The 9,085-nt window shown below is 25.7% G+C and overlaps 1 long non-coding RNA gene across 1 annotated transcript; it reads left to right on the top strand.

The window, feature by feature from the left end:
• Positions 1 to 491: 491 nt before the first annotated feature.
• Positions 492 to 1,041, top strand: LOC135145893 (uncharacterized). The gene is made up of 4 exons (XR_010283612.1): positions 492 to 596; positions 688 to 761; positions 812 to 914; positions 967 to 1,041. It is a non-coding gene; the product is annotated as an uncharacterized LOC135145893 (long non-coding RNA).
• Positions 1,042 to 9,085: the final 8,044 nt, after the last annotated feature.

Genomic DNA, 9,085 nt, shown 5'->3' with positions numbered 1-9,085 from the left:
TTATAAAAACTGAAAACAAAATATAAATTTTTTAAATGAACTACAGGTACTATTTAAAAAGCTAAGGATACCATCATTGCTATGAAGACAACAAAAAGAAATAGTATATATTATCCCTTTCATGTCAATAGCTACTAACCCTGCTTTATATTACTCAATAATGTTGATCACTAAAGTAATTAATACTAAATGCAAATTTGTATAGGAAGAAAGTGGTAAAGAGTTGAAGACCCATAATTTTTACCCCGGTCCTCAAAAGAGCTTAAAAGTAAATAAATCTTGGTAGAATTCTGCAGCGTACCACATTTTCCACGTGATTTAACTACAACTTCACAACTGAAGAATTCTCAAACGTTATCTTATAGCTTTGATTTTGACAAGCGTTGATTTGCCTTCGTTATAGAAAAGTATATAGTATCCTTTTTCTTATGACTGCTTAATTGTTTTTTTAAAAAGTTGATTACTATTTTTTTTACTCATTAAAGGCATAAAAAACTGAAATATTAAAATGTTGAGGTACTTTAGCTCTTTTTCAAAGCAGCTGTTTATTAAAAGATCTCCTTTACGAGCGACACATTGTTACGAATCTTCAGCTGGTGAGAAATAGCCTTTTTATAAGAAACCTCCATGAATTTTTTTATAGTTATATATATAAATAATATATATTTACTTTTTTTTTGTTTAAAGCTTCTACAGAAGACGAAATTTCTGAAAAAATTTTGGATGTAATGAAAAATTTTGAAAAGCTTAGTAATAAGAAAGTTAGTTTGTATTAAAAAAAATTCGGTTATATATTTAACACATTCACTAGTTTACCTTAAATTCTCATTTTTCCGATGACCTTGGCCTTGATAGCCTGGACACCGTTGAACTACTTGTTAACATAGAGAATAGATTCAATCTAATTATACCAGGTCTTCTAATTTTGAACTTAATATCTTATTTATCTATTTCTTTTTTTTTTAGACGACATTTCAAATAATATTAATACAGGAGAAGACGCTTTAAATTACATAAAAGCAAATATCAATAAAAAATAAAATATCATATTTATTAAGTTTTTACTTTTTATTGAAGATTTTTGGTTCATTTCATTTAATTTTTAGAAAATTTTAAGGAAGCTCACTTACATACTCAAAATTTGTTAATATATCGCAGTATCTTAAATAGTTAGAACTTTATTTTTTTCAACTTTATCTTTTCACAGGGCGCCTCGCTATTAAAAAAAATAAAGAGAAACTAAATTCTCCTACAAAATCCTTTAAAAGCTCCAAAAATATATTTAAGTGACTTTTTAGTTATAAAGCTCTTCACATTTTCTAATAAAGTTGAGTTTGCACAAGATATTTTGTTAAGAAATATATTTTCACAATTAACAAAAATAGAATTTATTTTAGTGAACTATTTTATCAGGAAATTTTTTTTACTATGCAAGGATAGTTTTTTTTTTGAGAGTAGTGTAAAAGCTTTTTTTTTTAAGCAAGGAACACACTACCAAAAAAACTTATACTTATGTGGATTATTGTATAAATCTATATTTCTGTTGACGTTAATATTTTTAAAGCGTTGGGTTGTGAACTTTGTTACCACCAGTTTTTTTAAAATTTTAAAAGTTGCTCTTGTACATGAAGTAATTTAGAGCGACGCTGTGATATTACTCACCACGAATTCTGTTTATTTTAAATATTAATTAAAAAAAACTGCTTATACTCAAAGTTAGAACAGATTAAGAAGTAAATTTTATTGGAAACGGAACACAAAGGAAACTTAAAAAAGTTAGAAACTTAGTAGAGCAATTGGACGAAGTTTATAGTGAAAAAGAAGATATTTATAAATTTATTTGCAATCTAAAGAGCAATATTCATAAACTAAACTAAAGTTTAGTAATATCTTTTTTTAAGTGTATAAAAACCATAAATGCTCAATACTGAGCAAAAAGCTGAAGGTTTTCCTTTATCAAACGAAGGGTACAGAGTAGAAAGAACAGATATAAATAACTCCACTACGATTTTATAAGGACGATATTGATAAATAAATCACTACTTTATTTTAAGCGTGTGGATAAAAGCCCAAATGGAATGTTTATTAAAAATTATATTTTATCTTCATTCTTGAAAAGACACATTGTGCAAGAAAGCCAACCTTCTTTAACTGATAAGAGAAATGTAAAAGTTCTCTTTTTGTAATCACCATTTATAAGTGAAGGAAGTTAAAAAAATAAAAGTTTATATTGTTTGCAAAGACTAACAGAGAAGTTGAATGGTGTACAGAAGAAATAGAAAAGATCTCAACAACTCCACAACTACGATTTTATATGGCCGAAACTAACTAAAAAAACTAATTAAGTAATGTATTCTTTTTTAAGTGTAAAATAAAAGCCTAATTATACCGTTCATTTAAATTAATTTATCTTCAATAATGAAAAGATGCAATATACTGTGCCAAAGAGCAAATAACTTTTTATAAGGATATTTCTTTTTCTTAATTAAGGATTGTAGAAATAATAAATTAACTAATAAAAAAAACCACTTATTTTTTGAAGAGTAATAAAAGAAAACTTTAGGAATGCTTTTCTTTTATTATATTAACTAAATGTTCGTAACTGAGAGAATAAAAGGACAACTAAATTCGTAAAACTGCCGCAATCTTTGTAATTAGTTTAAAAAATACTTGAAAAGTTAATAAATTATTATTAACAAGACAATACAAATTACCTTGAAATGTCAGTGCTTTACTACATTTTTATAAAATGTATAAAGATTAAATAGAAAAAGAGTGCCAAAAAAAAAAAATTGTTTAAATTTTATTTAATATGTTTGGCAAATACTTCATAAGAATATAAATAAAAAGGTCATCACTATTTTTTAAAGTGTTAGTAATATTTGCTTAGACTTAAAAAAAAATAAGAAATTAACTATTAAATTAAAAAAATTAAAAAGAGGAAGAAAAGAATATCAAAATAAAATTTTAAGTGATTTTCAAAGATATTAAATATATTAGTAAAAAATAATATAACGACATTAATTTTATATAATAAGGATAAACAACGATTAGAAGCATACTTAATAATATAAAAATAATTAAAATTTAAGAATTTAAAAAAAAAATTATATAAAAAGATTTTAAAACGGACTAGAATTTTATATAAAAAATGCAAAAAGTTACAAAATTTATAATTTTTCTTATTAAATAAGAATTTTCATATATAAAAATAGACAAGGATTTAAATATGTAAAAAAGTTAATGTCAAAGCTTACTTTCATTACTTACCTTGATTTACTTTAGCATTTAATATTATTAGAATAAAAAGATTTACAGACGCAAAAAAAAAGAGATTATAGGATTTAAAAACTACATAAATTACACAAAAGATTTATAAAAGATTACAAATAATCTTTAAAAGTTAAACGAAGTAGTTAAAAAGAAAGATTTATAGATTTATTTAACTATAAGCAAACTTTTTTAATAATTATAAAAACAAAGTAAATAAACACATTTGATAGCATAATAATTCTTTAAGTAAAAGCATAACTATTTAATTAAGTAATAAAAATGGAAAAATAATAATAAAAATTATTACAACTAACTATATACTATAATATTTTTAAAATTAAAATATTTTTATTATAATAAAAAGAATTTTAAAAAGATTTATAATTTACGAATAAAAAAACTCTAAAAATATTTAATATACTATAAAAATAAAAATAGAATAAATAATATAAAATAAACTCTTAAAATAATAAACTTTTATTATAATATTACATTTTTGAGAGTAAATGCAAAATATATGAAAATAAGAAGAAGAGCGAAACAAATAAGTTCGGTTGTATGAAAAATATTAAAAATTATAATAATATAACAACATTGTTATGAGGAAAAGCAAAATATTAATATTATTATATACAGAAATAAATAGAATAGATGATATAGCATACAATAAACTTAACATAATATTTTCCCAAGTGAAAGAAAAAAAATTGAAATATAATAGATAATAAATAATAATATAGTACGAATTAAAATTTAAAAATTACGTTATACACTAATAATATTATTACAAGAAAAAGCATAAATGTTTATATCAAAATAATAAATCCTAAAAAAAATTGTCTTTAGACACGATATTTTTCTATTATATATAAACTTCATTTTTAAGGTTCATTTTCTTTTTAAATGCTCAAAAAACTATGATACGCTTTGCTAATTTAAGAGGCATAGATATAATATACTTCCGCCTAAACGAAAAAGCAAAATCTAGATTATTATTTCAAATAAAATTAAATTAACATAAATATAAAATATAAATAAGAAAAAAAAATTTTTTTAAAGTGCAATTTCAATGAAAAAGATTATAGAAAACTTTTGTTTATTAATTTAAAGGCTAGAAGAGTAACAAAAATTATTTAGATAAATATAAAGTGAAAGATGGATATATTATTTTTTTAATTGTAAGTATACATGATTAAAATCATAACGTATTAATAAATTCGGAGGCCAAAGACAGTACAAATAACTTGATTCTAATAAAAATTAAGCCTAAAAGAAAGATATCAAGAAGTGTTTTTTTATGAAATTACTTGTTGAATTTCTTACAATTGTATAAATAGTAACTTTCTATAATTAAACTAAATTTAAACTTTTTATAAACAGATATTAAATGATTTTAAAACTAAGATATACAAAACTATTAAAAAAAATTTGTATATAGTAGAAGGGATTGTAATAAATTTAACAAATAAAACAATTGGTGAAACAGATTTTGGAGAACTAAGCAAGGTAAATAACAAATACAAAAAAATTCGTAATGATGTTTAACATTTATCTTAGTCAAACAAAAGTAAAAAGAATGAAAAATAAAATGGTGTAAAAAACTATAAAATTTAAAGACTATAAAATGTCAGAGCCTTGACTAACCCAAAAACAACGAAGTCCCGTTTTATATTGATAATTATGAAATTGTTTCTTATAATACCACCCAACAAAAAACTGAGTGTTTTTAAAACAAGGAGCCAAAAAAAAAAACATAACTTTCCAATACGAAGCCTATACAAATGAGAACGTACAGGCGACAACTTAAACCAAACAAAGGATGACGAGCGAAAATCCGAAAGCTCTTTAAATAAGTAGTGGTCAGGAAAGAGTTTTATGAATACAAAACGCCAAGTCTAAACTAATTCACTTCAATGTGCTTTATTTTAGAAAAAACTAAATAAATAAATAAAGGAAAAACTTTTACATTTTTTTATTAAATAATGGTCAATAAAGTGTTTTACTAATGAATATAAAAAATGCCACTGCATTCTCTCATATATAAAAAAATTTAGACTTTTGAAAGACTACATAACTGCTTAAAGTTTTTAGTAACTTTTATTTATTTAATGAACTCTATTAAAAAATAAAAAAACTTCTTTGAGTTAAAATAATAAGGCTTACACTTAGTTAAATACGAGTCAAAAACATTAATAACGTAAAATTATCAATAAAAGACAAATATAGAAAATAAATATCAACGCCTGACAATAAAAGGGGGAAGCGTTAATTATACGATAAGGCCTTTTTACCTTAATATTAATTATAAGTCCACTTACGAGTAATATTATAAGTTTAAACGGTATATTCACACTAATTGCTCTCAATTAAAACAAACTTCTAAAAGTGACTACAATACACGTGCCATTGTAAAATTTATCCTCATTGTCTAAAGGAAACAGAAAGACAAAAAGTTTAAATATATAAGTAAGCTCAAAACATTCTTTAAAGAAATTTTATTATAGATATAGAAATGACATAGAAAAGTAAAGCACTACTATAGTTATCACTTTTTATTCTCGCAGGAAATAAAATTACATATATTAAGCTCAAAACATGGTTTAGAGATATTTTATTAAAGTAAATAGAGAAGTGACATTCAAAAGTAAAGCAGGTTATGTCATTATTAAACCATGGAAATAACAATGTTAATAGATACAGTTCATGGAAAAGGTAGCCTTCTTTAATTAAACCCAAAAGCATATATGTCAAAGACAAAAATAGTAAAATTTAAAAATAATAGAATCACACAGCAGAATTAAAAAGAGTTAATATTAATCATGCCGAAAGCGAGAAGTAAATGTTATTCTTTATATGTTTATTCGAACAAGTATAGTAACTTTTTATTAAATCTTTAACAGAAAAAATTATACTTAGTATTAGCCTCTATCGTTCTTCATAAACAAACTTATACAATTACATTAATAACTTAAGATCTGACAACAAATTTAGAAAGTAATAAAAATATTTAGTAAACCCCCTAAAAAAGTTATCAACCCCTTTACAGCAAACTATCATTTAGTAATATAATTTTTAATACTCTTTAAGAAAGGATTTGTAATTTAGCCAAAAATTGGCTCGTTAAAAAGTTTTAATATGCGATACTAAATTTTCAATAAACATCTTTTAAAACCTCTTAAAATATAATATAGCTCACTTTATTACGTTAAACCTACTTAAGATCACGCCAAAAAGTAGGCGCCACTTTTAAAAGGTGGAGAAAGCCATTTTGTTAACGTATTGCAGCCTAACACAATACTTTAATGCAACGGGCCGTTAAGCTGGAAACATAAAAGAAAGAAAGTAGGAGAACCTTTAGACCAACTTTAACCCATATTCTGGTTAAAATTTTTACTCTTTTACCACCTCCGAAGAGCATACTCAGCCTATCAATTGATAATTAACAGAGGAGCTCAGTAACTAATCATGGAAGAGGTACGCTATCGCCAACCGCATAATATGTTTTGTTGTATTTATTATAGATATCAGAACAAGAGGTAAATAGATATATTATATTTAAAATTGCTTTTTCACAAGTTATAACTAGTTTGTAAGCTATCATCTTTAGAGAGCTCGGAAATTAATTGTTTTTTTTTTAACTGATTGAGCACCCGAAAATACCATTAAAAAAAAAATTAATAAAAAATAAAAAGGCGGAAGCTGTAACACTCAGTCCTATATTTTCCTATTTTCAAGCCCTTGCCCCCAAATCATTCTGCTTAGTTATTTTTTACTTTTTTACTCTCGTGTATATGTTCACTTGAGCGAACTTGAGTTTTGTTTATTCTCGTCAGGGGCAGTTGTCGTTCCTTAACCTCTATTCTAGTCTGTTCTTGGCACTTTAATTTAGATAAATATATATATATACTATAAATATTGACAATTATCTTTTGATACAACCCCTTTCCACCTTCATAGAAATCTCTCTTAGGTTCGTTACATAGGAGAAGTGTATTCAAACCGCCTGGAGCGTGATTAGGACTGAACGACCATAGGGGTGTTTAAATCCCCACAACAACAAGAAGTGGACGGTTACCTAAAAGGAGCAGAAATCGCTTATAAAGATATCGTCGTCCTTTATTAACCCTTCAACTAATAAGAACGTACTTATACGTTATGCAAATTGCATTATCGGACAGCCTAGAGTTTGTTATATAATTCAATCTTTTTTTAACATGTTAACTCTCAAAGGTAGGGTCTATATTAGGGCCTTCCTCACGCTCGATGAACATAAATCAGGTACGTTCATACCCTTTTAAGCCACCGCCTACATGATGTGTATATATATTCGTACCAAGTGAAGGGTTTAAGAGAACATATTGATCCCATTTTATAATATACAGTTCATCAAATATTTTTCACATACATACAAATTATATATTTTCATGGATACGGCGAACTCGAACCGGAGTGCGTCGAACTCTTAATCTGTTTTTTTCTCTACCATGCCAAATAATGGCCACTTAACTTTAGAACGCAGGAAAGGATTTATTAAAATATTAATTTTACCGCAGAGGCTTACACTTAGGGTGAAAATTAGGCTACAAGTATACTCGGTCGAGCAGCAGGAAATAAGGAAATAAGCAAAAGAACATTGTTGCTGAGCCTTCGTTGAAAGTTTTTTTTATTTTAAATTTATAAATACTGCCTTTATTACACGTATTGTTGGTACTACATACAGCTAAACTATTTTTGGGAGAATTACAAAAAGTATATAGTTCAACAATATTAACTTGGTATTACTAATATATATATCAAGCAAACAAGGGATAGTCCTCAGAGTTATTAGTCAAAGGACATGCGGGGCACTAAAGAGAACTATGAATTTTCATTATTTTAAAAGTTGGCATCAGCTACAGTTAAATATATAACATCTTTTTATCGCTTAAATCTTATTCTCTTCGAAGGGACGGGGACCGATGGTTAATGACAACAAAATTCTATTGAAACTTATATATTTCGTCCTTCGCCTGTTATATCCACTTGAGCACGGCAAGCGCAGTTCACATTAATGCTCGAGGTTCTTTGCAGAAAGTAATTTTTACATGGTATCCCGAACATTCTGGATTCCTCTTTAAACGTAGACAACATTTACGAAAGTAGTCACTTTAATATACTGTAAACAAACTAACTTTACTTATACATATTAATTAAAAATTGCTGCAAAAAATTATACATAAAAAAGATCTTTTCTCTTTATTAAAAATTTACATAACTCTTTTATTTATACAAAAAACATTGTTGGTGCTATACTAAAAATTTATTAAGGTTCTTCCTTTTAAAATCAATCTGGCTTTATATCGAGAACCTCGCTATCATCTTTATAGTACTTGTTAATAATTTTTTCAATTTTACTGTAATTAGAATATTTTAATTAGTATAATAAAAAATTTTAGTATTAATAAAATATTACTTTCCGCCAGTAATATCCACGTCTCGTGCCCAAGTGAAATGCATTAAAGCTCTATAAGTAAGTATTATATATGATTGAGTATAAGGTTTTAATAATAGTTATACTTATCTGTAAGCCCGAGCTTTTTATATACTTTTCCTTTAAGAAGGTAAATAGAAGGTTCCTGTGGCGTAAGTTCCAACAGTTTATCCAAAATATCAAGAGCAGACTTTGATAAAAATGAAAAAAAAAGTTTCTGCGTCAAAAAAAGCTCACTTCCAACCTGGTGGTGGCCCCTTTCCGTCATGAGTTCCGCCTTTTTATAAAGAGCCAATGCGTTTTTAGGGTCTCTCCTTAGCGAACTATTGTAGGCCGATTTCG

Source organism: Zophobas morio, unplaced genomic scaffold (genome assembly GCF_036711695.1).
Source record: "Zophobas morio isolate AGI-343-1 ecotype UQ-CSIRO unplaced genomic scaffold, CSIRO_AGI_Zmor_V1 ptg000201l, whole genome shotgun sequence".
Lineage (NCBI taxonomy): Eukaryota > Metazoa > Arthropoda > Insecta > Coleoptera > Tenebrionidae > Zophobas > Zophobas morio.
Note: the sequence above shows the minus strand (reverse complement) of the source record. Positions and strands in the feature narration are given on the sequence as shown.